Source organism: Macaca nemestrina, chromosome 8 (assembly GCF_043159975.1).
Source record: "Macaca nemestrina isolate mMacNem1 chromosome 8, mMacNem.hap1, whole genome shotgun sequence".
NCBI lineage: Eukaryota > Metazoa > Chordata > Mammalia > Primates > Cercopithecidae > Macaca > Macaca nemestrina.
In genome coordinates, this window is record NC_092132.1 from 72,779,024 (window position 1) to 72,806,214 (window position 27,191).

At 39.6% G+C, this 27,191-nt stretch overlaps 1 protein-coding gene and 1 pseudogene across 1 annotated transcript in view; one reads left to right on the top strand and one right to left on the bottom strand.

The window, feature by feature from the left end:
- The window catches only part of LOC105483591 (potassium voltage-gated channel subfamily B member 2), a 409,729-nt gene that overhangs the window by 300,145 nt on the left and 82,393 nt on the right, over positions 1-27,191 (bottom strand). The gene's annotated exons all lie outside the window — the stretch shown is intronic.
- Positions 20,066-20,712, top strand: LOC112427022 (HAUS augmin-like complex subunit 1 pseudogene; annotated as a pseudogene).

Sequence of the window (27,191 nt, forward strand, 5' to 3'; positions counted from 1 at the left end):
CACTTATCATGTAAGTTACAAGATTATGGCTGGAGAGGGCACTGAAGACCAACTTCTTTTACTTTTATACCATTTTCCTAAGACTGGTTCTGTAACAGTTTTACTATAAAATTGAATTAATTGATTAGCTGATAATAGCATAATTTAAAAGATCTTAGGTCTAGAAGATAAAGTTTTTCATCAAAATCATGAAGAGTCTATTGGCTATGTTAAAACCAACCATAATGTAACATCAATAGTTTATAAACTATAATTAAACCCCTTTTTCCTAATACATTTTTTATCATGAGTCACTTCGTAGACTTTCTTGTAGTCTCCTATTATGATCTGATTTTGTAAAGCTTAAAAATAAAAATTTTAATGAAGTTTCTAAAAAAATCAATATTGCTCAGCATCAGTGTTTCCAGCACCACTGGACTGAGTATTACTACAGATATCCACCGAAAGCAGCATTTTCTTAAAAATGACTAAGTCATAACTTTCTAGAGGATTTCACTCTGAGAAGACAGGATTTGGGCTGCTTCACTTCCACAATATGCCCTGACATCAGATCACTGATGACCATAATAAAGAAAAAAAAATCAACAAAACAGAGGATTGGCCCATAGGTGTAATTCAGCTGTTCGCTTACTCATTCCTGCTTGATTTGTTTTACAAGCACATATTTAGCTCCTGCTGTGTGTCTGGCACAGGCACGTTTCCATTATTAGAGAAGTTGCTGTCTTATGGGAAGACCAATATAAAAATAATAGGCTCACTTCAGCAAGCATAAACTGGAATCACAGTAATGGTCACTGTCCACTAAACAAACCACACACCACTTTGTTCCTTCATTTCTTGCTTAACAAGGCCAAAAAGCCTCTTTATCACAAATCAGGGTCACCATCATCCCATCTTGGGCTACAATGCTAGAATCATGCAATGATGCATTTGACCAACGACTCCTGAAAAGACAGGAAAAAAAAAAACAAAAAACAAGACATACTGACACGCAACCTGTTCCCCTTCTCTGCTATCAGTTCTCCTTTACTTGACATCGTGCCACCTGTTTAACCTTTTTGGGTTTCCATTCCATATTTCTATTTTTAGTTTTATTGTCTGCTACAGGAAAATTCCAGGTGAGTAGCTCTTAACCCTGGCTGCCCATTAGATTAGCTTGGGGAACTCAATAAATAGACCAACGTCATGCCCTCTCCCTTGAAATTGTGTTTCACTGGTCTCTGGTGGGCCTGGCACCTGCATTTTTCAAAGCTTCCTTGGTGACTTTAGGAAACAACCAGAATGGGTTCCAAATGACTGCTCTACTCAGTGATCATGAAGCCTGAGAAGCCAAACTCAGATGAAGTTACAGATTCCCTTGTACTCTTGCACAACCCTCCTTAGGAAAGAGCATACTACTATCCGCGAGAGTAATTCAGCAGAATATCTGGGTGAGAGGCAGAAAAGAGACCAGGTTAAGGAGGCTCTGTTGGGCAAATAAGACAAAAGGCAAACCTCACAGCCAGAGGTAGAAAAGTCCAGAACCAAGGAAAGAAAATGTGACATATTAAGAAGCGTGAAAATAAATGACTTCATGAGAGCTGAAAATGTGTTTGCCTGCCTGAAGGTTGAGGAGTAGGTAATCAGTAATATAACTTGTGGATGTGTAATCAATAGACGTCCTGCTGGTTATATTTCTGTGCTGTTGCTGTGGGTGGTAGAGCATGTTGGGTCAGACCCAGGAGTTATGCAGCCCAGGGTTCTTCTCAGATGCAGCCAAGATCAAGCTGGGGAAGATGTGTTCATCAGTTTCCAAGGTCGGGGACCTACTACCAATAGTTCTAGCTTCCTTTATTATCACGATGGATTTGTTAACCATAGAAGTATCTAAAATTGTAAAAACCAATTCATATTATCAACCCATGCCATCACTGGAGGTAGAAAGAAGGAGCTTTATAGGTGATGATTTAAGCACACTGCATGTGCCTGGAAGCCAATAATGAAAATTCAAGGAAGTCACAGTGATCTACATAAGTTGAGTGATAGATTTAATACTGTCTGAAATGCTTGGAAGCAATTCCTTCAGGCATCGATCCTCTAAAGGTGAGAAGGGTGTTTAGTTTTTCCATTTGAGGGTGGAAAACAATGCAATGTAGTAGGAAAGGTTCCAGGCTCTTCTGGAATAACTACATGCTTAGCAGGTCATCTAACCTCTCCAATATAATTTCTTCAACCATAAAATTGAGAAAATGGCACTAAACGGCTTCTGAGTTTTTTCCAGTTACAAAAGAGTCTGACTTGATTGAGACTGGATTTCATAGTGGTTTGGGTGCACTGCCGGCTTGTGCGATTTTTGTTTCAGAGGCAGAAATTAGATGGCAGTTCCAACTTTATGGCCAGCTTAAAAATATTTGTTTGTCTTACACAAGAAAACTACACAAGTAGAAATGCTAATTAGAAGATGAACCCGGCTTCTACAAGAGGGGCTTTACCTTGAGCTGTGAAGAAGAGACCATCATGTAGTTATTTTTAGAGAGAGGTCAAAGAATCAGCAACACTTATGAAGCCCGGTGGTCGGTGTCCTAGGTGGAAAGAGCTCCTGGGATTAGAGAGTGAAAAGCCTTCACTTCGTGGTAGTTTCCCAATCTTTTGTGAGTTTCCATAGAGCCACAGGGGAAAACTTTAGGGTGCTCACTCTAGTTTCACTGACATGTGAAAGATAAAAATAAAGAGAAAAAAGAAGACAGGACAGAAGAATAGGTCCTGACCCATTTCAAAGGTCATAGGATCATAAATGATCCCTTACAGAGTTCTGAATGGCAGAGACTGAACTCTATGATGGTGGGGGAAAGGGATAATTCTAACAGTGAATGAACAAAAGTGCTAAGTGCTAATTGCTTTCCATTCATTTTATCACTCAATATTTACAGTAATAGGAGATTGGTATTATTATTATCCCATTTTGCAGATAAGAACACAAAGGCTAAGCTTGCCACAGTCTCAGAGCTGGTGAGAGGAGCAGCAAGGAAACACTGACATACGGCCCATGTGTCTTTGCCCTTATAACTTACTTCTTATTCCATAGCTTGTTCATTTCTTTTTTTTCTCCCTCTCAACTATCTTCCAATCTGGTCTTCCAGTAGGCTTCTCGGCACCTACTCTGTGTCACATATTCTCCTATGAGGTTGTGCAATCCCTTGATGGCACGTCTTTAGTGACCTGTAGTTGAACAGTCTTAGTCAAGTGCATAGCCAAGCAAGTAGTCTGTTAAATGTGATTGGCACGGAAGGGAGATGAGAGAAGAAGGACTCGCAGGGTTCTGCCAAGGATTCCAAGAATTAGCTTTTAAAGAAGTGTGAGACAGAGAGGCTATAACAGTGACAGTGGGGCATATCTTCGCTGCATGAGCATCACTAGCAGTGCTGCTTACATTTCCTCATTCTATATCTTCTCAGTTCCCTCCCGTCTCCCAGCCCACACACGGGCTTCCTGATTCATTAGTAGAGATCATCTGATGGAAAAGGATGAAATTACACTGGATAGATTGATAGCTCCAATTTCCTTACAAAAAAAGATCTACTCAGAGAGAGGAAGGAAAACACTGTTTATAAAAGCAATGAACTAAACTGTGAAATCTCCTACCACTTGCTAAGCAAAAACAGATTAACTTTCCTGACCAGGCCACTGTAAAATACAGAGTTTTTTTTAGAATAGAACTGTTTTTTGTGGTTTCGTTTACTCCAGTAACACTACTAAATACTGGCCACACAGTGCAGTAAACTATCGCATCCTCATATACTTTGGTTATTGTTAGCAGAAACTGAGTCAAAGGTGTAAGACTGTGATGTGCAGGAGGGCTTTAGCCTCCAAAATCTCTATGAAGCCTGCCAAACCACCTAGCAAGCATAGTATTGTAACACAAACTATATGCTTGCTTGGCAAATTTACACTCAAGGCAAGAGCATCAACCACCACTCTCCCCTTTCGACTCAATATTGTCCAGAAGCCTCTCCTATAACAAAACTGTGGGGCTGCCTCTGATTTGGGGAGAAGATATTTCAAGACTGGAAAACAATGATCAGTCTTATGGCATGTTGGTGGCAGAAATGGGCCAACGTCGGATTTTCATGGCTGTTTGTTTTTCTTCTCATTTGACTACTTCTAACTTTGAAGTTAGACTGCTTCTGCCTTTGAACTAAAACTAAGATCTGATCTATAATTTGAACTGTCATGACAAAAATTGCTCTAAGAGACCACGAGATTTGACTTGATGTAGAGAAGAGAAAACACCATAGTTATAAAGAGCACTTTTTTTGGGGAGTCAAAGAGGAGTAGGCTACAGCATTGCCTCTGCTTCTTTGTAGCTGTGTGACCTTAGGTAAGTTACTTAACCTCTCTGAGCCACATATTTCCAACATGCAGTATAACAGGGATCATAATACTATCTACCATAATATTGCCAGCGTGTACCAAGGACTGATGAGATAAAGTAAAAAGCACTCAATAAATGTCACTGTCAGGATTATAACTTAATCTAATCAAAATGAAAGGATTAGAACCAAATAGAGGAAAATTGTATCCCTTCCATAATTCATAATGGATACTTGCCTGCAAATAGATTTCTAATTTACATAAAAATCTAGTTTGCTTGCTATCAGTTAATTTAATACCTTTTAGGACAACATATTTGCTATAATAAGTAAGACTTCAACCATCTGTCCCTGAGTGACGATTTATTGCTGGACTCTTTCACATAAACTGTTATTTTAGCTTAACTAAAACCATGGGAGATAGATATTACAGTCCCTGTTTTACAAAGAATGTCAGAGACACCGATAGACCTAAATCTATGAAAAAGTCAGAATTTGAACCCATGTCTTCTGATTTCCCTGCTATTACCTCGAGTTCTCTGAGCACCTGAATAAGAGCTAACCTTCCTGGCAGACTTATAAATGCTATGCACTGTTCTAATCACTTCAGAGCTGTAAACTTATTTAATCTAATGAAAACCCTATAAAGTACAGTACTACTCTTCCCAATGTGTAGATGAGGAAATTGAGGCACAATGGAATTAAAATTTGCTCAGTGACACAATGAGTAGGTAGTAGGGCAGGTATCAGAAATCAGACTGATTCTCTCTAAAGCCTGCACTGTTGACTACCATGCTGCAGAGCAGACACAGATGATAAGACACTTTCTGTCAGGCTGAAGGCAGCCAGGAGTTCTTACACTTTGAATTCTTTGTTGACAGAGATGCTTTACCTTCTCTTCTTTATATGCCACACACCAAACGAAGTTTGTGCATACTTCTTCCTAATTAAACACTGCAGTGCATTTACCAGCATTTGCAGGGGACCTCCATCCTATGAAAACAGCAAGTGGCTGCCCCTGGCAATACTAGAGGTGAGAACATAAAACTGAAGCCTAGGAACATTTCCCGCTAAACCACAGTGCAATCCCAGCAGCAGAGACAGGGCACTCTTCATTCGATACTGGGCTTCATATTCCCCAGCAGAATCACATGGAGTTCCCTTGGGGCCTTTCCTGTCAACCAGGCAAATCAGCTGACTGACAGGATGACAAACCCCTGAGAAGATAATTCCTCCATTTTCATGATAACCAAGCCTAATCTTGGTGATTCAGGATCTCATATAAATCGAATTATAGTGCTTTAGTAGCACTCTTAAATCCTTTGATCTTGGAAGGTGAAAGACATGGTGTCAGCCTCTTGGGTGTTGCCTCTGTCTACCTTCATTCAGGATTTGCAGTTGACTGCAAAAAGGGGAAGGAGGAAGCTTGTTTGGATCCAGCCTTGCCAGCAGACAGAGAATCAGGACCACTGACAGGTAGTTCCCTCCCCGGGAATGCCCAGCCTTCACGCCAAGCTTCAAGCATCACAGAGCATTACCGAGGAATTAGCTCTTTCCTGAAATCCGAAAGTGGAGGCTGCACTACACATTCAGACCACACCTGCTGGCAGTTACACAAATGCTGAAATTTCACATTCATACTTCATGGACCAGCTCCCAATATGATAAAAGTGAGCATGTCTCCAGGCTTTCCAAAGAATTCTGGGGGCTTCAATGAGATGCAGAGGAGGGAATGAAGGAAGAGAATATTTTAGTTCAGGCCCTAAATGTCTCCCCATCAACAAAAATCATTAAACCACATTGTCTCGTTCTCCAGCTATACTTAAGATATTTTAAAGAAATTATCTTCTTATGCTAATCTTGCCATCAAGAACCTATTTGAATCAAAATTTTCACTTTAAATTACATTATTCTCTTTAATCAGGTTTGAGTTGATTAGAACTAATGGCATTCTTCATGGTTGTTCTTCCTGTGCTGAGGAAATGCAGCATCCTTAAAGTTGTACTTAAATCCTAATACCTAGCAAGGAAAGGAAAGCTGAGCTCTTTGACTTTGCCAGTAATATGAATATATTTAACCTAGATATAATAGTTCGTGTGAAAAAAATAACCCTTTGGGAAGAAATTGATTCATTTTGTTCGTAGTCTAAATTCTCTAAATTCTTACCACTCAAAGTGTGGCCCACAGACTTACAGAGCTTGCGTCATCTGGGAAGTGGTTAGAAATATGAAATTTCAGGCCTCATCTCAGACCCTATAATTAGAATGTGAATGTTAAGATCTTAGGCGATTCATGAGCATGCTAGTGTTTAAGAAGTCCTAGTCTGCACTCTGAGGGTCTCTGTGCCAGGATCATGGCCAGTGAACAAAAAGATTATTCCCCATCCCTACTTCCCCTTCCACTCTGCTGGAATTTCCCTTTAGTTATCAGGTACTTAGCATTTCCAAAATGCAGCTATAACTCAGCCTGAACTTCCAAAATGCTTCAAGTTTTCTTACATTTGGATCAAATGTAAGGAATTCTTCCAAACATGGAGGTCAACCAGATTTACACGGGTAAGCAGAAACATTACAGTGCATAGCAAGGTGACAATTTACCTTTAATTTGAGAAGTCATGAAAATGGATGTATTCTAAACTTCAGAGTGGCAAGGTGTTCCAGTCTGACTCCCCGGCTCTTGCCTTTCGGAGAAAGAAGATGGGCAACCAAGATGCACACAGACCTTTTTTGATGGCCGCAGCATCAGTCTAAGCAGGCTGTTAACAGCCCAACTCTAGCAGGGTACATTTATATCACAGTTGATGTATGCAGCGGTTTTCTAACACAGCTGTATGAAATAACTAAGTATAAATGCTTTCAGCTGTGGTGGCCGGGGTCCTTTAATTGTGTTGCATGGGAATAACATGGTGATACATCCATGAAAAATTAACTTGAAATGCCAACTCTGCAATAGAAAGAGACTACCAAAGGGTAGTGTTTCTGCGGGCTCCCAAAGTGGAAAAGCAAGTGCAGTCCCTAGGGCCAAGTACTGATCCTTCAGAGTCTTCTAGGAGAAAACAGAGATGCAGACACTCAGGTTAGGAACACAGAACCCAGAGAAGATGTGCCAGGCAGAATGGCCCCCAAGAGACACCCATGCCCTAATTCCCGGAATCTGAATATGTTAAGTTACATGGCAAATGGCACTTTGGAGGTGTAGTTAAGGTTATGCACCTTAAAATAGGGAGATTATCCTGGATTACCCAAAAGAAACCAATCTAATCACATGAGCCCTTAAAAGGAGAGATTGTTCTCCAGCTAGAGGCAGAAGTCACGAGAAGATCTGAAGCATGAGATGGGTTTGACATGGCCTTGGCGGCTTGAAAATGGAGGGAGCAATGGGAGCAGGGATCACGTAGCCTTAAGATAGGCTCCCACCCACTGCCAGCCAGGAAGCAGGGACCACCACCCTCCTTCAGATTGTTGACAGAAATCAGCTCCTCTTTCTGCCAATAACCTGAAAGAACTTGAAAGCAGGTTCTTCGCAGAGTTTCCAGAAAAAAATGTGGCCCTGCTGCCATCTTGACTTCAGTTTGTGAGACCTGGAACAGAAGAACCAGTCAAGCCCACTGGACTTCTAGCCTGGAAAATTCCGAGACAGAAAACTTGTGGTGTTTCAAGCTGCTAAATTTGTGGTAATTTGCTTTGGCAGCAATAGAAAACTAATACAGACAGGATTAAATACAATCCCAGTGGATTCAACAGAACTAAATTATTTCAAGATGCAAGTTACACATGGAAGTTATGTATAACAAATAGACATAAAATGCTGCCATATTGGGCGGGGGTTGGAGGTGGCAATGACCACACACCTTTGATGTCAGCAGTTAATTTTGTCGATGGAATATTAAGCATGCCCATTAACAGCACTGGTTCTGACTTCTAATTAAATGCTTACTAATTAGCTGCGTGATTCTTCTGATAGTAATAAAATAGGCAGAATCATGATGATGCTATAATTTATGAATGAAGACACCCCCCTCACAGCACAAAGGTCGGCAGCATGATGCCTGTCTGCTTCAGAGACTAGGCTGTGTCATTCGGGAGCAGCAGCAATTAGTTGTGAGTGAGGTATAGTTAACAAAATTAGCATCCTACCTATAAATGGCCAGAGAGTAAATAGTTCAGGTTTTGCAGACTAACGGTCTCCTTTGCAACTCTGCAACTCTGCAACTCTGCCTGTGTAGTGTGAAAGCAGCCATAGACAATGTGCAAATGAAATGAGTGTGGCTGTGTGCCAATACAACTTTATTTGTTGACAACACTGAAATTTGGATTTTATATAATTTTCACGTCATGAAATATACTTATCTTTTGATTTTTTTCCATTGTTTTTTTTTTGAGACAGGGTCTCCCAGGTTGGAGTGCAGTAGTATGTACATAGCTCACTGCAGCCTCAACCTCCTGGGCTCATGTGATCCTCCCACCTCAGCCTCTCAAGTAGCTGAGAATATGGGTACATGTGATCATATCCAGCTAATTAAAAAAAAAAAAAAGCAAATCTTTTTTTTTAAAAAAGATGGGGGTCTAGCCATGTTGCCCAGATTGGTCTCAAACTCCTGGCCTCAAGTGATCCTCCTGCCTCAGCCTCCCAAAGTGTTGAGATTACAAGCATGAGCCACCACGCCCAGCCCACTTAACCCTTTAAAAATGTAAAAACTATTCTAGGCAGAAAAAGGCAGTGGGCTGAGTTGACTGAGCCCTGTCTTAAAATTAATGCTGCATTTGAACAAGGAGCACAGGCTGAAGACCAGGTCCTTAAGACATTCTGAATAATATGGAAATCAACTCAGCAGAAATACTTGTTTTACAAAAGGAATGAAATATTTACTTGTTAGAACTCTAGCTTAACAAAGAACATTTTACCTATTGATATTAGTGTGTGACAATTTAACAATTTAATTGCAATGCTGTTACAGGTTGAATTGTGTCCTCCCCACAAAGATATGGTGAAGTTTTAAACCTCTGTACCGGAGAATGTGACCTCATTCAGAAATATGGTCTTTACCAATGTAATCAAGCTAAAATGAGGTCATTAGGGTGAGCCCTAATCCAATATGACTGATGTCCTTATAAAAAAGGGGAAACTTGGACACAGAGATGCAAACAGCAAGAACACCATGTGAAGATGAAGACAGAGTTGGAGTGATGCCGCAGAAGTCAATGAATGTGAAGGATTGCCAGCAAACCACCAGAAGCTAGGAGAGTGGCATAAACAGATTTCTCCCTCACAGCCTGCAAAAGGAACCAACCCTGCCAACACCTTGATCTAGGACTTCTTGCCTCCAGAATGGCAAGGCAATACATTTTCTGTTGCTTAAACCTCTTAGTGTGTGCTACAGTAGTCTCCTCTGATCCGCAGTTTCACTTGCTGGGGTTTCAGTTACCCTTAGGTACATAGGGTAACTCTTAAGATATTGTGAGGAAAAGAGAGGAAGAGACTATATTCACATAACTTTTATTGCAGTATATTATTATAATTGTTTTATTTTATTATCAGTTATTGTTGTTCATCTCTTATTGTGCCTAATTTACAAATTAAACTTTATCATAGGCATGTATGTATAGATAAAAACATACTGCATACAGGGTTCAGTACTATCCATAGTTTCAGGCATCCATAGGGGCTTGGAACGTATCCCCTGTAGATAAGGGGTGCCTACTGCACTTTGTGACAGCAGCCACAGAAACTGATACAAATGTCTTTATTCCTTTTTGAGTTACGTTTATCAAGGGGTGTCTTGATGTATCTTCCTTCTCGCCTTTTACCAAAATAAATGCATGCTAGTACAAAGGACAATGCTAACAAATCTGATAGTTGAAAACTTTAGGTATAGGTGATTGGCCACTAATTTGGGCAGTTAAGAAGAACATAGCTAAAGTCTAGTCTGTTTGTTATGCTAAAAATCAGTATTAGTAAGGTCAAGTCTGATGCTGAAAATTTATACATGTTACCTACAGATGCCTTAGTAATAGAGATATCCTGCTGACACCCTGATCTAGGACGTCTTGCCTCCAGAATTGCAAGGCAATACATTTCTGCTGTCGAAGCCGCTTAGTTTGTGGTACAGTAGTCTCCTCTCATCTGTGGTTTCGCTTTGATCAACATGTACCAAATACGAAAATAAAATATAAATTGTATTAAATGTATAAGATTGAAGACCTTGGGATTTGGAGTAGAATGGAAGAAAAAAGAAACAAAAATTCTGTGGTTTAAGAACTTCCTGACCTGTCACATCTATTCATCTGTATCAATAATTATGTGAATTTTATTAAATACTCTGGAAAAGAAAAAAACAATTTGCTTGAAGACTAAATTCCTATAACCATGGTAACTGGTGGTATGTTGGTAAAGGTGTAACAATCAGCTCGTGGTGACGGTTGCCAATTTTTAGTGTAAATACCACCATAGCTGATTTCAAGCTACCAACATTATTTCACTGAATCCTAAGAAGGAAAGAGATGTACACAATAATTTTGCACCAGCTGGTTTGAGTCAATTCCAGGATACAACTGGTTATAACAGTAATATCCTACACAAATGTGTGCTAGACAGACAACCATGCTTCAAATAGGTCAGCTTGCTATACGAGTAAGGCAAGATGGCATCTTGATATTGACCATCATTTCAGAGTTTCTAGTCACTGTGTTGGCTGTAATTATCTGTGCAACATTGAAAAACGTGACTTCATCTCTCTAGGCTCAGTTTCCTTACCTGTGTGTTTACTGAATTAATATCCAAATCACTACAAATTAGAGGAGGGCATTGACTCTGTGTCATGCTCACTGTCACAGGCTCAGTGCCTAGCACACAGCCTGGCTTAGGAGACTCTTAGAGGGGCCATCTCGTGTTCCTGCCTGCCCAGAACCCATTCCCCTTCTAGCGATAGCACCCCAATTTTCCTTGAGAAACTGCTTATCTTCTATTCTCAATTCATGTGATCCAAGTGAAACTGATTCCTTCCCCGGCTCCAAACTGAGCATGTGAATCAGGCATAGTCAATCAGAGCATCACATTTTCCCTGCCACACCAGTCATCATGACTAGCCCAGGGCTGGCATAAGACTCAGGCTAGACCAATAAGGCTGACCGTTGAGTTATAGTTATTATTATTATTTTGGAAATTCTGGAAGAGAAGTTTGTTTTTCATTGGGTTACTGTGTAAAACAAAGGTAGAATGAGAGAACAGATTGTTAAGTGTGGAGTTTCTAGAAGTCACAGACTCCCATAAGGGGTGAGTTTACCTGACTGATGGAAGTGGAGTTGGGATTAACTTCAGGTGACAACAGTGCCCCTCAATAAGCAGTTACCAGCCACTGTGGGGGCTATTCCCCCTGCTACTAGGACCCTTCCCATTGTTAACACCGAGACTTCTCTTTAGCGTTTCTTTGAGAATGAGTTCAATTTATTCTTCAGAAGTCATGGATTTCTTACTGAGACTTAACCATACCTGGCTTTCCCCTACATCAAGACTACCGTGTGACACGGATGCTTCAAATGCCTTCCTTTTTTGTCTGTGGTGTCACTGTCTTGCACTCACCTCCTAACAATTGGTTTGACACTCCTCAGTTATATTAGCATTTATTTAGTGCCTAAAATATTAAGTACGTTATGTTTGTAGCTTTCATAAATTCCAGGGCTGCCCATAGCTCAAAAAGCACAGATATACTTCTGAAGATTTGAAGTGGAGGAAGGGAAGCATACAGGACTTTATAAAGGTAAGAAGAGAGAGCTGGCATGGTCACCAGACCAAGGCATTAACCTCAGAGTGAGGCTCTCATTTGGATGGTATTCAGCAGCAGATGGGTGCAGGGAGGTGGACTCGGCCTATTTCCAAATGTTGACCCTAAGAGAAATCCACCAACTCCCAATATTAGCTAGATCTAAGGATGAAATGGGGCATGCTGGAAGCTGCCTTTCCGAGGTACGGGGGCCACACATGTTTATCAGCGTAACTTCTCCTGAGATACCAACCTTAATAAAGGATGAAGTTGGCATCATTCCTTGGGGCTATCCTCTAGAAATTCTCCTGAAAAGTGTTATTTTGATGCATGGTTAGCTCTTCTTTTTTTGGGAAAAATCTGCTAACCTGCTAAACCACTGTGAAAAGAAGTACTTCAAATAATTATCAGCTACCCCTTCAAGTGGATGGCACACACACACACACACACACCCTAACAGGAGAAATCTGCATAATAAGGGACAAAAAAATCAGTTCTGCAATAAAGTTACACACGTACACACACATTCCTAAAAATCACCAGGCAAAAAATCCTACAGGACTCATCAGAAAAATGGATGCTAAAAGCTTCATCAGTGACCAGGCATGATGGCTCACACCTGTAATCCCAGCAGTTTGGGAGGCCAAGGCAGGCAGATCACATGAGGCCAGGAGTTTAAAAGCAGCCTGGGCAACATGCCAAAGCCCTGTTTCTACCAAAAATACAAAAATTAGCTGGGCATGGTGGCGCACACCTGTAGTCCCAGCTACTCGGGAGGCTGAGGCAGGAGAATCGCTTGAACCCGGGAGGTGGAGGTTGCAGTGAGCCGAGATCCCACCACTGCACTCCAGCCTGGGCAACAGAGCAAGTCTCTGCCTCAAAACAAAACAAAACAAAACAAACAAAAAAACATGTCATCAGGGAAACATTTTTTTAAAACCTAACAAAACCAGTACAGTTTTACACATGTTAAATGATTAAGAAATACATAAATACCACAATAAATACTATATTTTATCGTGAAAAAAGACCTGGAGTTTGCTTGCAGAAGTAAGTGTCAAAAGGTTGCAGTTAGTAAGCCATTAGGAAGTATGGAAGGAGGGTTATCTGAAGTCAGAAGGCAAGTTCTAATGCCAGATGTGGATGGGTGTGGCTCAAAGCACATGGTGAGCAGAGGAAGCTGGCAGATGTTTGAGGTGTGAGCCTGTGTGCAGTTTGCACATTCCTACACAGCTCTGTTCATCTGGATGCAGTTTTCTGCATTCACCTAGTGTTATCATGGATAAAAATCACGCATAAAAAACAAGACATTTTCATTATGTTCAAATTGTTCTCTAATGTATCCAAATGTGTTGGGACAATTTCCAATTTTCAAAATAAGTACAGAGGAGAACTGATGGTACCTTGCTTTTGGGTCATATACTTTCCACCATTTCTAGGTTATACACAAGGTTGTCTATGATAGAAAATATAATTAGTTATACAGAAAAAAAAAAAATTTGAGACCTCCAGAAAGTGTTCTTAATATCTCTGGTAGCCATTAGGCTAAATATCATCTGCTCTTTTCTTCACTCTTAGTGACCTTCTCTAAAGAAGATTCAGCATCTGCAATCCTCAAGTTTTTGCATCCTCTTCTCCATAAAAATCTACTTTCATGAATGAGATAAACTTATTCTTACTAAAGTATACATGACTGATAAGGGTAAATGACTAAGAATAATTTCAAAGCTTTAAGGTAAAGAAATTTGGCATGAGCTTTTAGAATTTTAGGCATCATCAAACTGATGGGGAAGGTCTTGGAAGTAGATTGATCTTCTAAATACTTGATAAATATTAACACACAATGGTTTCCTACTTAGAACAATAGCCCTTAGAGCCCCCAGTTAGCCTGGTAATGTAAAAAGTGATTATGGCATCAGAAGATGCATGTCGATATCTTCCCTCTTTCTTAAACTAATTACTTGAAAGAGTTTTTCAAGGCTCATCCCATCACTCCCAAATACCTTTTGCAGGGTTGTTATAAAGAACAAATGAAAGAACACGGCATCTGACACTGTGCTTGTCACATTAACAGGAGGTGCCATGCATAGCGGTCAAGGGCACCAGTTCTGCAATCAGACTGCCTGAATTAAAATTGTAAGCCCAACATTTTCTCATTGTTGGATCTTGTGTATGTGTCTTAGGCTTTCTAAGGTTTAGTCCCATCTATTCAATGGGGACAATAATCCTTTTAAGAAAATAAAATTAAAAACATATCAAAGCACTCTGCACAAGGTCTAGACAGAACTAGCGCTCAATACATCTTATTAATAACCATAACTGCGATTAAACAAGAGCTAGTTCTATGAACACCTTCTGTACACCGCAATAGAAATATTAGTCATTTAACTGCATGCAACACATTGTACATATAAGCTGCCCAAATATATTCTGAGTGTGATTGATTACACATTAATTTCAAAAGTCTATTCTATAGAATGTGGGCTTAGCTTTGTGGTTTCTCAAATACAGTACAGGCTCCTTGGTCCCCCAAGTGACTGGCAGCTCAAATTTGCTAGACACTGGGCTTTGGGTGGACTATGGCCTGTGTCTTCTGGGCATTCTGTGGCCTGTGTGCCTGAGCATTCTGGGGTTACTTATAAAGCCAGGTAGCTTGTGTGAAAATTCAAGCCCTTCTTAGCTGTCTTGTCTGGACACTAGAACTAACATACATGTTGTCCCTGAATGTGACTTCGATCTTCTGAAAATGCTGAATGAATTCTAGGTTTTCTTTTAGACAATGGTCTTTCTATAGAAACAAAATCACTAGGCTGATTTTGAAATTGTTTTTCTTATTTTGGTGACTTTTGGCAGTTATGCATTTAAGCTTTTCAGCATCTTTTTTTTTTTTTGAAATAGTGACATATACTGTAAGACTGCATTATCGTGGGACTGCAAAGTTCTGATTCTAAAGCTACAGTCCGTGGAGAACTCGTGTTCTGTAGCTGACAACCCCTGTTCTCCCACTCTTTCCTTGAATAAGATCACCTGGTAAGTCAATACTGAGATATGTCCAGCATTATTTTCCCTTCTTTGGACCAGAAAAGAAATGCTCATTTTTCTGGGTTCAGTGGCTCATGCCTGCAATCCTAGCACTTTGAGAAGCCGAGGCAGAAAGATCACTTTAGCCCAAGAGTTCAAGACCAGCCTGGGCAATAAAGTGAGACAAAAATAACCCAGGCATGGTCACACACGACTGTAGTCTCAGCTACTTAGGAGGCTGAGGTGGGAGGACCACTTGAGCCCAGAAGGTCAAGGCTGCTGTGAGCTGTGATTGCGCCACTGCACTCCAGCCTGGGTGACAGAGTGAGACTGTCTCAAAAAATAATAGTAAAAGTAAAAAATAAATATTTTAAGTACATTTTTCTTTCCCATTTTGGGACCACTGAGGTTTTCACTTTGAAACTGAGATGAATTAAAGCTTCTAAAATGTCTATGTTTTAGATTTATTGAAATGCAAGCTCCTTGGAACAGGGACTTCATTTTGTTCACTGCTCCATTTCCAATTCCTCAAAATGTGTCTGGAATACTGAGGGTGTTTGTATTAGTTTCCTGTTTCTATATAACAAATTACCACAAACTCAGTGACTTAAAACAACAGAGGCCTAGCATCTCACAGCTTCTGTGGGTCAGGAATATGGACACGGCTTGACTACGTCTCCCGCTGGTGTCTCACCAGGCTGCTAGAAAGGTGTCTGCTGGCTGGTGCTGAGGTCTCCTATGGGGCTTGACTGGGAAAGGATCTGCTTTTGTTGGCGGAATTCAGTTCCTAAAGGATGTGATCTTGAGGACTCATATTTCTCACTAGCTGTTGGCTGGAGGCTTCCCTCAGCTCTAAGAGGCCACCCTCAGTTCCTGGCTAGGTGAGCTCCCAACACGGGAAGCCCACAGCATGGCAGCTCGCATCTTCAAAGCCAGCAAGGAGAGGCTCCAGCAAGAGGGGCACTGCAATGTTATGTGATGTAACCAACTACATCCTACTGCCTTTCCCTACTCTGTTGTTTTTAAGCAAGTCACAGGCCCCATCCACATTTGAACACCAGGAGGTGGGGGTCATGGGGACTGCCATATGAATCTGCCTACTGCAATGCTCAATATGATGTGTTGACCAAACAAATGAATGCCGAATCACAGTATCTTGTTAGTGTGATCAGGTAGGGTTAATCTAAATTTTGAGTCTATTATTCAATTATAATTAGCATATTTTCCATTCCTTGTTCAATGAAAAAAAAAAAAACCCATACCTCTGAGCAAAAACCATTTCTGAAAAGCCATCTCAGGCTTATAAAGAAGGTTTGAGAGACATCACAGTGTACCACAGAACCATAATGTTATCTTTTTTGTTGCTGAAGAAACTACTTCCCCAAGAGCAAAGGGTTGAAATCCTGTGGTAAGCTAAAATCTGTCAGGGAAAAGGCACTTAATATGTGCTTCTTCTTCGAGGATGTTTTCCCAGTTTTCTGAACATATAGATAATTGGAGAAGCTTTCTACCCGAACTATCCAATTCCATATGCTTTGACTGAGACACTAGCACAGAAAGCCAAGCATGCATGAGGCAGAATGAAGATATTTAAGAACTTAGCACATATTTGTAAAATAGCTTATGTTTAAGTATTTTACTAATAGGAACATTATGGAGACTTGATTGATTTAAAAAGAAGAGCCGAGTGAGTAGAGAAATGAGGAGGAGGCATGGCTCCTAATTCTGTCTCTAGTAATGATTTGTAGATAAGCTACCTACTGGCATAAGCACTCTTAAATAATGAACACATGCTTATGCACCGATCAGGAAGTGCTCAAGCATCTGGGGGGCCATGAAAGGAAGGGGTGATCATGAGGGAACTAAGAAGCCTAGAGCCAGAAAGGACATTTGTGCCAATGACAGTCTGTCTTTGGGGTCAGCCTCAGTGGGTCAGATGCTTCACAACTGTGATTTGGGGCACCTAACTTCTTTATAAATCCATGTTCTCGCGTTATTAAATAAGGAGAGGAAAGACCTACCTGTAGTGGTTGTCATGAGAATTAATTAAGCTAATACAGGTGAAGCTTTTTGAATATGACCAGGCAGATAAATATGACAAATCAGTTATCTTTTTAATCTGGTTAAGGCCTCCTATGTGCTAGGAATCTGGTTCCTCTAAACTAGTCCACAAGGTCGTGACTCATATTTTCCCCTGATAACCTATCCACCTTCCTTCTATTTGTAAAACCTTTTTCAATTCTTTATTGTCCCAGAAATGTGTCCAGATGGTTTGGGTTCCAAAGTCTTCTATCAGAACAAATCAGAAACTGCAGATCACAGCCTTCGCTTTTCAATAAGTGACACTTGGTTTTCTTCTCCACTTTATCCTTGGTGCTGCTTCCTTGGGCTCAGAGGTATCTCCCTCTGTTCATCTCCAACCTTCCTCTTCAAAGCTGGAGTTGAGTCTCTGTACTCCTGGAATCAAAACAACTCCAGAAGGGCAAATAGCAAGAAATGCCCCTAAACTGTGACAGACATCTCTACAATTTAAGTTGGTAGAAGGAATTTATTTGCTTCCTCCAGCTTTGGGGATAACTATCACCCAATCAATATAGCCAGAGAAAGTTAACCTCAACATTGATTGACTCTGACTCACTGGAACAGAAGTCTTTACAACAGAAATGCTGCAGTGAAATGGCAGTATAATTAACACTTAGTCAATGAAGATACATCAAAAATGGTATTTGTAAACCTCCACTTTCCTTCTTATAGTATTCTGATTTTGATAAAATCAGAATTTGGGGCCCACTCCCTTGGTTTATAGATAGAGAAATTCGAGCTCAGGTAGATGGTGTCTTGAATAAAACCACATGGCAAGTTCTAGCAGGAGCTGGAACAGATCCCAAATAGAAATGTTGGTGTCTGGGAGCTCTCAGAGCTTTACTACGGGGCTTTCTTACAGGTAACTAAGATGCATGGAGCATTTTAGTAGATAGGGGTTGGAGATAAACCCACTTCAAACCAAATTCTACTGAACACAGGTTATGTTTTAGTTAACACTGTTATATAGACCAGAACAATTAAACAATAAGCTCTCTTAACAGATTCTTACATAATTCTATGGCATAAAACCTAGACTAACTTTCAAAGAAGCTGCACAGTAGGGTTTAATTACTTAGATTATTCACATCCTTCTTCATTCCATTCTTTGTAATTTGCCTAAAGTATTCAGAGTAATAAATTAACCATTTTTGGAAGCTTGACACAGAAAAAGGGCTTTCATCCCCATCTCACTGTGCATCTGTAGGAAGATGTTTATTCCATCAAGGTTGATCATGATATTCATATCACATTATTTCAGCTGTTCTCTACAATGGCAGATTATGTTAATAACACGTTTGAATGTCTCCTATTATTGGAGGGTCAAGAAATGCTCCAATTAATCTCAGTACTCTTGGATTACAGTGAAAGACTGTGTAGATATTATCCAGAAGACTAGTTACAGAAGTGTAGGCTTTTCTTCTTCTGAAATCACTTATACGCCACTTAAAATGTCTATAACATATTGAAACTATGCAAACATTTTGATTCCTATTTTGCAGAACTAAAAAAGGCCTCAGAAAAGTCAAACACTGTTTATTTTCTATGTACATTCCATAAGAATTAGACTGTTATTTATCAATTTATCCCTAACATTTCTCAGAGGGCTTGGTAACATCATAGATACTCATGAAATATGCACTAATTGACAAAATGATTTTTAAAAAATTGATTATAGATAATACAAACATATTTTAAAAGGCAAACTGTTAAGTATATATAATTTGTCTCAGGGTCTAATAGAGCTGGTGAAATAACATGAATGAGGGAAATGTTGCCTATGCTTGAGGTTACATGAACACGATGAACACTTCTGGGATGTATGAAGACCAGCTTCCAACATTAAACTGGGAGACAACTTTTCAAAATCAGTTTCAAAGGATGGTGAAATCATGCCACAGATTTCATTAGATCCTTATTTTACTTGTGTAATTAATAGAGAATTTTAGTCTACATTTTATTAAAACTGTGAGGTTAATGCCAGATTATTTCTGTAAAAACAAAACGACTGCTAATTAAAATGAGTGCAGGCTCAAGGGGATGGATAGCCCATTTTCCATGATGTGATTATCACACACTGTATGCCTGTATCCAAACGTGTCATGTACCCTATATTTATACCTACTATGTACCCACAAACATTAAAAATAAAAAAATATAAATAAATAATTAAAAATGAGTGCAGGGAAATGCTCAAGTCAAGTAATGTCATTACTCCGGTATAAAAAGACAAAAAACAAACTAACTTTCTGGGAAGCAAGAGAAACAACCATTAGCTGAACTGATGATGGTGTCAAGTTGTTATACTCCATCCCAACTTTCAAGTTTTTTGAGAAAACAGATCTGGAAGCTGGGATCTGGCCGGGGGGTTTGATCCTTCTGGGGATCTTGACTGCCACGTCCTCCACATACACAACCAGATGGCAGAAGCTTCTTGGTATGTATGGGAGGTCGCTACTGACATGTTGGGATTGAATCATTTGGAAAAAATAAAAATATACAGGGAGTCAGAAAGGGTTAAGAGATGAAATGTATGTATGTTAGCAGGATTCTTTTAAAAACACATTCCCACAAATTTGTGGTCTCATTTCTTTTTTTATGGATGATAAGATTTAGATAAAATAAAATTTGAAGATAATAAAATAATATTCTTGAAATGAAAATTAATAAATAAGGGGCTTGCAGGGCACTTTTTCCATGAGGAGTTCTGTGTGAAGTGGCAGAAGCATCAGCTATGGAGCCCCAGTAGGAGAAAGAGGTGCAGGTTGCTGTGTGATCAAAAAAAAAAAAAAAAAAAAAAATGGAGGTAATCCCATTCCACAGTATGAGGTGAACCTCTTGAAACAGGCAGAAAGCAAGTGGATATGAATCACAAGCCAAGCCTCTTCAAGACCTTCTCATGAGGAGTGTGAATTTTCCCCCTGCCAATCTCTCCAGCGTGGGTTTCACGTATTCGAATGCTTTGGTTGACAGCGCATGACCCTTGAAACCAAAGATACCTCACTAGCGAGGTTTATCCCTGCAGTGAACAATTCGACATCTGATCTTTTCAAACAAAATCCCAAACTGAGGAAATGAAGACTGAATGGGAAAATCTTGAAAAAAAAAATCTAACCACAACATTAGTATTAGAAAAATCTCAACAAGAGGATCTCAAAAAAGTAGAGTTTCATGTGTCTTTGGAAAGGGCCAAAGTCAACGGTCATCTTCAGAACAGGAAAAGCAAAGTTAGAAGAGTTCAGATTTGAAATCAAAGCTGCAGAGGAGCCACTTTCAGCTAGAGGCATGGATGCTTCTCCATTTCATCAGTCCCTAGTAGCGGTATCAGAGAAACTGGCGGAGTTAAAATGACAGACCGTACCTTTGAAGACAAAAATGGAGTTCTATTTAGATTTAATGCTGAATCCATCTCTTGCTCAAGTGAAAATTGAAGAAGCAAAGAGAGGATTAGGTAGCACCAAAGCTGAACTTACAAAGAAAGTAGACACAACGGAACCGTGACCTGAGTCAAATAAATATCATTTTCCTTAAAAAAGTAAACTGAATAGGACTTTACAGACTTCTTTTTTCCTCTTGAAATTGCTTATTTCTGTGTTTTTAGAAGAGATAATAATATCATAATTGATAAAATCATGGTTTCTTGTTGTGTATAGTAGTTTTTGTGTCCAAATATACAATTTTCATATTAAAATACATTTTTTCTGGAAAAAAATGAGTAACTAAAATTCTTTCACTAGTGTTCTATTTCAATATCAACTGCAAAATAATAAAAATTTATGTTTATTAAAATCTTGTAGTTTTATCAACTAGTTGGATACATGACAACACAGCAACATTGTATTTTTAAACTAATACTTAGGGTGAATTAATGGGCAAGGAAAAGAAGGACAGTTTCTCTGATTCTAAGGGAATAAGATCTCAAAAATGATTTGGGGGCACTATTTGGTTTTGATCTTGAGTCTACTTCTCTGTTTCTAGTTCCTACAGAAACCTGAATCATTTGGGATGTTAGTTCTTTGGGATTTTTTTTCTTTTTTTCTTTTTTTTTTAACACACATGTGCAGCTTGCAAGGATTATGAGCTAATGTCAGTCTACATTGCCATCTCGGTAGATATTTTTAGCTTTCCCACCATACAGATGCAGCCACACAAGGGGCTGCAGGAGAAACAGCAGTGTGTGCAGGTACCAAGGTGAGTGGGAGGCTGTGCAGCACCAGTAACTGCATAATGAAAGACTCCAGATGTCACTGCCGATGCTCCATGCTGTGATCCCTGAAGTCGTTCCACCACATAGTTACATATGCCTCACTAAAGAGCTTCAGACACCGCTTAGATAATATGGTGTGTGTTTTCTAAATTAGGCTGCAGACAGCATTTGCCAAAATTTGCTCTATTTTTAATGAGTTGTTTATTTCTTGGGGCAGTGGTGGGGGGCAAATTCAGCATCTGGGAAAACCACTAGATGGAGAGTTTACAAGTGAAGGGAAGACATGCAACATAGATGACTAAGACTAACAGGGTCAGTTCCAAGTAGCAGTGAAATAGTGACTGAATAATTAAGGGTCTATTGTAAAAATGTCCACTAATCAAAACGAGCTATAGTCTACTGTCATTTTTTTTTTTTTTTCATTTCTGTGATGCTAGCCTATACCGACAAAATGCACTGTTTTCTGCTCCATATTGAATATGCGAGGACCAAATGGAAATTTCAGGGCATGGAAGTTGATCCTGCCACTCAAAGATGAGAGTTCTTCAAGTCTTTCTGGAGTTGGATGGAGAAGGCAGAACAATCTGATTTGGGCACCAAATCCCTGCCTTTCTAAAACAATGTTCTCTTGCCTCCATTCCAAATCCTGTCCTTGCCTATCTTCCTTTTCTCTCTGCAACATACATCACTGGCTATCTTTGTTTTGGAATTGAAAATAAGAGTGTTTTCTTCCAAAATACTGCTCAGACACCAGGTGGGAAACTATCATGTTGGAAAGATGGGAGGATTGGAGCAACATTAGTATACAGGTTTCAGACAGGTGACATAAGGATACCTCCTAGCTAAGAAAAGTAGAGGAAAGAGAGGGAAATGAAAGGGCACAGACCATTTCCCCCGACCCTGGCCTCATAGATGCATCTGTGGCCCTTTACTATTCAGTCACTATTTCACTGCTATTTGGAACTGGCCTGCATAAATCACAATTGAGCAGACACCTGGCTCGAGGTGTGAAGCCACAGAACATTACAAGAGAGAGAGGAATTGTGGAAGCCATTTAGTTAAGGAATGTGTAAGAGCTGTGAGATCCATTTAAGTCCCTCCAATCTTCCTCCAGCAGACTTCAGTAATAGGCAAAGGACAGAATATAGAGCCCTGAGAAAACTGTGCCTATTATATTAACTCCTCCTCTTCATATATACAGTAAATATTTATTAGTTTTCTCCCTGTGTTCCAGGTATAGCTTCAGGTCGTAGAAAGAGCAATAACCTAGATAGGCAAAAGTCCTTGCTCTGATAACCTTTGCATTCCATAGGAAGAGGAAGACAGTAAATAAATGCATACACAGATAAGAAAATTTCAGACAGTGCTACATGAAATGAAATGCTTGACAATTCAGACAGTGCTTGAAAATGAAGCCAAATAAAGTGATAGAGATGAAAGAGGTTCCTTTGCAAGGGGTAGTTTGGAACCCTTAGAACCACATTTAATATATGAACTGAGACCTGAAAGAAAAATGAAAAAAGCCTAAGAGCTAGAGAATTTTACACAGGCTGAGATGTGACTGACTTTGGTGATTTAAAAATTTCATAAACATTGGAATAAAAAAAGCCAGTAAGACTGACTCTTAACACTCATGAGGTTATTATATGTGACACTGTTTTGTTGTTAGCTTCCACTACTCATAAGAATGCCACTTGCACAATCAAAATCCATATTGATTAAAAAATTATAGCTATAGTTCCACTGCAGATTTAATTTTATACCAATTCTAAATGGAAGCTTGAATGGGCAAGAAATAAAAGCTGACAATTCGGAAAGGCCCTCCACTTAATTTCAACAAAACGTGCAAATTCAAATGGAATCCTTCAGCTTAAAACCTAAGAGAGAAAAGGTGATATGATTGAGAACCTTAAAATGCCTGAATCTTTTCATGTACCTCAGAAAAGCTTTTTTTTCCCTTGTCAATAGGTAGCCTTGGGTTTCATGAACTGGAGACAGTTAAAGATTGAGATAATCCTGTACAGGGCAGCCAGCATTTCAAAAGCAATAAATTATTTTCTGCTCAACTTAAACTTAAATTATGTTTTGTTTACTAACTTAAAAAACTTATCAAAGCAAATTATGATACTTGCAGCTGAGAGTTTAAAGACACTACTGAGAGTAAATATGTTGATCTTATCTATCTGACTTTCTTCCTTTATCTGTTTACTTCATTCCCTCACCTTTAAAAACTATGCCTCACTTGGGCAAAGAAAACTTTTTTGCCCTATTCAACTTGTTATAAACTTTCCAAATTTTAAAGTACAATAGAGGTATCAAAGTTTCCAGCCTACAATATATGATTTTCCACATTATTAGCTCTTAGTAATCCCCCAAAACACACCCATCCCCAGTGGTCTGGCTAAGAGGGGCAGAACAGCAGTTTTCAAAATGTGGCCCAAGGGACCAACCAGTTCTAACCAATCACCTATATGTTTGTTTAAAATGCAGATTCCAGGCTCCGCCATGGGCCAAAGAAACTAGAAACTTATGGGGTGAAACCCTGAAATCTGTATTTTAAACCAGTACCTTAGGCAATTCTCGTACAACTGAGAAGCCAAACCACAGAGGATTAAAGGGAGTTTTTGCTTCATCTTTTGCCTCACATGCCCTTCAGTGTGTGATTTCAGAGCCATGGAGTGGTTAGTATTAAGCAGAACCACAGGTTACCAAGTGCTTTCACACACGACATCTTATTTCATTCCCATAAGCAGACAGGTCTGTGATTTTCATTTTGGAGATAAGGAAACCGAGACTCAGAGAAAGCAAATGATGTATCCACTATATGCAATTAGTAAAAGGCAGACTTGGGTCTATGTTTCAAGTCTAAGGAGCTCCATGCTCCTGTTTTCTGGACAGGCCTTTCTTTCCCTACCCACCGCAAACGTGGAGTCCAAGGGCCTGCTCGGGCAGCTGGTGTTATGTGGGGAGGTTTGGTCTCCCCTTGTGGTATGGACTGATGCTGCTTCCTTAGCCACTTCTATCACCCGCTCATAGCGTCCTGCCTCCCAGGGACAATACATTGCCTCTACTTCTTTGATATTTTTGGTCTCTCAAAAGTATTTCGGCATTTAGCCACCTAGCTCACATGGGCCATTGTGTGGTTATATGTAAGTTATGGCATCTCTGAGTCTCCAAGGAAATCATGTCTCCTCTGAACTTTTCTGTCAGGATGGAGTGGGGACAGCAAATTATTTAAGAAATGAAATAAGTTGTTTTCAGAAAGGACAGAACCAACGGGAGGGAGACAAAGACTTTGAGCACCTAGTCACAAGATGACAGATTTATAGCATCCCGAAGCAATTCTTATTAGAAAAATCCTATAAGAGCAGGTGCCCTTATAAACACCTACTCTTCAGCACAGAGAATAAGAGCAATTGTGTCCACTAACTACAACAGTCAGGGACTGGCATTACGCTGTACTCAATCCCCCATTTCACTGTGTGATCTCATTTCACTGTAAGAACAAGACGATCAGGTGAGGAAGATTCCTTTAACAGCACAATAAATCGAATTTCCGATTTAAGAACCTTGTCTACCTTCACAGGACTATTAGAGTAGAGCTAGGATTTGAACCCAAGTCTTCTCTGATTCCACACCTACCATCACGCATTGACCCTTTAGGATGACAACAAATCCTTCAATGGTAGAAACTAATATAAAGACATCATAGATATCTTTCTGTATCTATAAAATACATATATTTAAAACTAAAAGGTGTTTCCTTGCTGTTTGGCATTTAATCAATATCTAATAAAACAATTTTTACCCAATAAACAGCACTGGGAGAACAGGTTGTGATGCTATCAGAAATAAGAGCTGCCTACTGCAGATTGTACATTACACTCTTTTTCAGGAGCAAAACTAATTTACATCAATGTGTGACTAGCTACGTTTCCTCATCCTTCCTAGCAGAAAGGCAGCATTTCTACAGGAGAATCCACTGCTACCTGACTAAATTTAGATCGTCCACATTTATGCTTTGAGTTGGTGTCATTATCTCAGCAACAGTGTGGGAGTTTAAACCCATAATCTCTGCGTATTGAGAACGGGTAAGATCCCATCTGAATAACTGCAAGAGCTCAAGAAATTCACTCTTTCACGTTACTTCATTCTCGTGATGAATTTTAAATGTGGACCATTCTGAATTTACGGCAGAAGAAAGGAACTCTGCTAATTGAATGCTCAATGTGCCAATGACAGCAACTAACAAGTGCACTGTTTAACCACATCAAGGGTTTACAATGCGACTACACTGGAGGCGTGAATATGGTTATCAGATACCCCTGAGTGGCTAGGACAGGCCAATGTGGAGTGAAATTTACTTGTAGTAGTACAGCTTAGACTGAGGGATGATGTATCTCCAATTGAACACACTCCACAGATGGTGAGATCTTAATACACAGTGAAACATTGATTTGATGTAAGAGGGATTTTATTGTTACATTTTGTTTCTTCCAAGTCAAATGCTGCTGAAACATGGAAATAATTAGACATATCTGTCTAGGTGCATAAGATAAATCTTCATAGTCTGTCAGTGACTCAATGTATATTGGATAACAGTGTGAAAGATATTTAAAACATTCTTTTTTTGAGGAATATAAATTCAAAATTATCACAGACATAGTGGTAGCTTCCTTAAGGACTTGCAGAGGCCAGATGTGATCGCCTGCTTTGTGGTTTTGCTTGTTTGTAGGGTTTTTTTTCTTGCTATGATTGAATTCATCTGGAAGATAATTGCCTGTTTGAAATCCACTGTTTTCACTTTTATTTTCAGCTTATCTTTCTAAATTCAGATTCACTCTCTCTAGCCATGGTGTGGAAAACACAATAATGATACAGTGGGGCAGAAACAGACAGCCCATATGTACCCATGGAGCAGTTCTTGAGCCATTGTTATCTAGTTTTCATTTATTACGCGACATTTATTTGTGAGACTGTGTGCACATGTGTGCACATGGTACATGTGTAAACAAAATAATGCTAACTTGATAGAAACGTTATTTCCACAGCAGAGCATCTCTTCTTTTTTTTTTCTTGAGATGGAGTCTCATTCTGTCACCCAGGCTGGAGTGCAGTGGTGCGATCTCAGCTCACCGCAAGCTCTGCCTCCTGAGTTCACACCATTCTCCTGCCTCAGCCTCCCCAGCAACTGGGACTAGAGGCGCACACCACCATGACCAGCTAATTTTTTTTTTTTTTGATTTTTAGTAGAGACAGGGTTTTACTGTGTTAGCCAGGATGGTCTCGATCTCCTGACCTTGTGATCCATCCCCCTCAGCCTCCCAAAGTGCTGGGATTACAGGCCTGAGCCCACCGTGCCCGGCCAAGAGCGTATCTTCTAACAATACTGTCATATTTATTTTTCCAAAAATGTTAAAACATAGAAAATCTAACTTTGATATCTACTGAAAAGAACACTCCTGCTGATTTTCTCATGCTGTACTTTATATTAAAAAATAATTCTTAGCAAGTTAAAACTTGAAAAAGCTTAGAAGTTCTAAGGACTAAAATCATACGTGCCTCAGGAAAAATCAATTATTTCATCCAGTAGCATTCAGATGTCCATTTTACTTCCACAAAGCCCAAGGCAACTGTTTCTGTTCATCTTGTTCTAGACTTTGACCCTGATGTCTCAGTTCCTGACACTGTCTGCTTCAATGTGTCAGGCTTTATTATGAAGACCTAAATTAGAACCAGATTTTCAGGGGCAAGTGTTTCTAACTCCCATAGC